Consider the following 3,410-nt stretch of genomic DNA (forward strand, 5'->3'; position numbering starts at 1 on the left):
AAAAAAAGAATGACACTCCTAACCTAAATTGTCTAAGATGGTGGCCAAATTTGCAGGGTTATTTTCACTAGTAACCAAGGAGACGAATTCCTACTTCAACAACTTTCACGCCTCTACCATTTAATATTCAAGGTGTGGCATTGGTCCAGTTCCCTCAAGTGAAAATTAATATAAGAATAATATATGGAGGTTACACACACACACACACACACACACACACCAGAAGATTTATAAAGAGAGAAGGAGTAATGGAAAGAATGTAAAAAGTTGAGAGAGAGAGAGAGAGAGAGAGAGAGAGAGAGAGAGCAGCCCACTAAGAAGCTTACTCTCAATAATACATAGACGAGGTACCCAATGCACTCTCTTTCAAGTCTCTGTCTCTGTCTCTCTCTCTCTCATGGCATATACTATATACTTGACTCATTCTTTTTTTCTATCATTACCTTATCTCAACTTTCTTTCATTCCACTACATTATTTTTTCTCTCGTACTACTACAAGATTCTCTCTCTCTCTCTCTCTCTCTCTCTCTCTCTCTCTCCTTCCATTTTTTTTTTGTTTCTTGCTCTTATGTATTCGTTCTCTTTTACTGATAGATCTTCTCCTCTCTATCTTTTCCTCTTTCTTTATCGCTTTCTCTGTTTCTTTTATTTGTTGTTCCTTGCTTTTTTTTTCTATTATTTTTCTCGTTTCTTTATATCTTTTCTATTGCCCTCATACGCTTGTTTTTCTTTTTCTTGTTTTTTTCCTCTTTTCCTTTGCTTGATCTTCCCATTTGCCATATTTTTCTTTTTTGCTCTTTTAATCTTTCTTGCTTTCTTTTCTTAATTTTCTTTCATACCTTCTTCCCAGTTTTTTTTTTTTTACTTATTGCTCTTTCCCTCTTGCTCTGTTTTACTTTTTTCTTTCTTTTTTCCTTTTCCTGGTTTTCCTACATTTTCCTGATTTTTTCTTTTCCACTGGGGTTTCTTCATGGTTTCTTTTTTTGTCTTTCTGGCTTATTTCCTTTCCTTTTGGGTTTCTTATATGTTTTTTCATAGTCCCTTCCTGTTCTTGCTTTGCTTTTCTTAATTTTGTTCTCTTTTTTATTTCTTTTTTTTTTTGTTTCTTGTTTTTCATGGTTTCTTTTTCTTTATTTTCCTTAATTTTGTTTTTTTCGATTAATCTTTTTTATTTCTTTCTTGGCTTCTTTCTTGATAACTTTTCAAATTTGTTTCTTTTTGTCTTCCTTTTTCTTGTTTTTAATAGCTTTTTTCTTGATCTCATCCTTTCTTGGAATCATTTACATGTTTTAATCTCTCTCTCTCTCTCTCGCTCTCTCTCTCTCTCTCTCTCTCTCTCTCTCTCTCTCTCTCTCTCTCTCTCTCTCTCTTTCTCCTTTGGTTTACACTCTTTGCCTTCACTCCTTTTTTTCTCTTTCTTTCTCTCTTGATCCTTTCACCGTCACCTTTATTTTTTTTTCTATTAAATATTCCTTTTCTTGTTGCCTTTTTCTTCCTTGTTCTCTTTCTCATTTTTGCCTCCTCTTTTTCTTCTTTTTTTGCATTAATTTATTTTTTCTCACATACGTTAATTTCTTTCTCTTCTTACCCTCCTTTATTTTTCTTTCATTTTCCTTTTTTTTCTTCTTTCCTGTTCGTTTTCTTACTCTTTTCTCTCTTACTCTCTTTCTATTTATGGCTCTCTTTTTTGTTGCTCCTTCATTCTCTCTTTAATTCTCTATCTTCTTGCTCTCTTACTCCTTTACTTGCTCTTATTCTCCTTTCTTTGTTACTTTACTGATGATTTGCTTTACTTCTTCCTTTTTGGTGCACTGAGCTGTCTTACTGTCTTTCATTATTTTTCTGTCAGTGTTGTTGTCCTGTCTTGGTATATTATCTTTATTTTTTGTAATCTTAATCTTTCTCCCTTTAATAAGCTAATTCTTTATTCTTTATTACTCTATCTTTTTAATATCTTTTTGCTATAGCTGTATCTTTATTTACCTTATTTTTCCTTACTTTTTATCATTGGCCTTTTAATTTATTGCTCTCTTTCTTGATACTTTTCTTATCTTTATCTTGCTCTCCTCTTAACCTTCAGCTCTCTTTCTTTATTCCTCTCTTGCTCTCTTTCTTCTATCTTTATCTAGGCACTTTTATCTTTATCTTGCTCTCTTCTTAGCCTTCATCTCTGTCTTTATTCCTCTCTTGCTCTCTTTCTTGTCTTTAGCTTGGCACTTTTATCTTTATCTTGCTCTCTTCTTAACCTTCAGCTCTCTGTCTTTATTCCTCTCTCTTGCTCTCTATCTTCTATCTTTATCTTGGCACTTTTATCTATATCTTGCTCTCTTCTTAACCTTAAGCTCTCTGTCTTTATTGCTCTTTGTTGCTCTCTTTCTTGCTATCTTTGTTATCATCTTCCTCGTTAGTTCTCTCAGTTTGTCTTTATTATCCATATTTTGCTTTCTTATTTTTTATTGCCATCTTTTTTTTTCTTTTTTTTTACTGCCCGTCTTTGCTGCTGTGCATAATTCTCTCTCTCTCTCTCTCTCTCTCTCTCTCTCTCTCTCTCTCTCTCTCTCTCTCTCTCTCTCTCTCTCTCTCTCTCTCTCTCTCTCGTTATCTTGCCCTATTTTTCACCGCCTACCTCTCGCTCTTTCTCACCTCCCATACAATCACTTAACTGACCACTTTCACTGTTAGGCAGGTAGGTAGGTAGGTAGGGAGAGAGAGAGGGAGAGAGAGAGAGAGAGAGAGAGAGAGAGAGAGAGAGAGAGAAAGAGAGAGAGGAAAATGTAACAGCAACAAGAAACTGAGAATGCAATGTGGATATAAATGCAGATGTCTTGAGGAGTGATAACGAGAGTCAAGGAGCAAGAGAGAGAGAGAGAGAGAGAAAGGAAGACGAAATACTCTGAAAGTAAGAAATCAATGTGGATTAATATCTAGATGAAATGAAATCTTAAATAGTAAGAGAGGAAGTCAAGGATTGAAGGAGAGAAGAAGTGAGAGAGAGAGAGAGAGAGAAACGTAAGAAGAGAAAGAAATGGAGAAACAGAAGGATCGGGAGAAACTGTAGAAACAATTAACTATGAAACAAATATGGATACAGATATAGAAGATGACTTGAGGAGTGAGAGCGAGAGAGTCAAGGAGTGAAAGAGAGGGGGTGTGAGAGAGTGAGAGAGAGAGAGAGGCCGGGGAGGTAGGTGGAGGGTGGGAGAGCGCATGATCAGCCAGACTCATCAGTGCTCATTAGCTGGGGCGGGCAGCAGAGACCCTTAATTCACGAGAGAAAACAGTGCTTTATGCAGCCTAGCGGGGGCGGGGTGTGGTGGTGTGTCTCTCTCCCTCTGTGTCTCTCCATCTCTCCCTCCAGCCCCTCCCTTCCTTCCCTTCCTCCGGGATTATTGATTTACTACCGACGGGG

At 36.5% G+C, this 3,410-nt stretch overlaps 1 long non-coding RNA gene across 1 annotated transcript in view; it reads left to right on the forward strand.

Moving 5' to 3' along the window:
• Positions 1 to 3,338: 3,338 nt before the first annotated feature.
• The window catches only part of LOC145416802 (uncharacterized), a 58,870-nt gene continuing 58,798 nt past the window's right edge, over positions 3,339 to 3,410 (forward strand). Inside the window, exon 1 of the long non-coding RNA XR_013900331.1 lies at positions 3,339 to 3,410. This exon is cut by the window's right edge and continues 193 nt beyond it. This is a non-coding gene — a long non-coding RNA (uncharacterized LOC145416802).

This window comes from Coenobita brevimanus, chromosome 107 (assembly GCF_032717465.1).
Source record: "Coenobita brevimanus isolate Jiangsu-jjx chromosome 107, ASM3271746v2, whole genome shotgun sequence".
Classification (NCBI taxonomy): domain Eukaryota; kingdom Metazoa; phylum Arthropoda; class Malacostraca; order Decapoda; family Coenobitidae; genus Coenobita; species Coenobita brevimanus.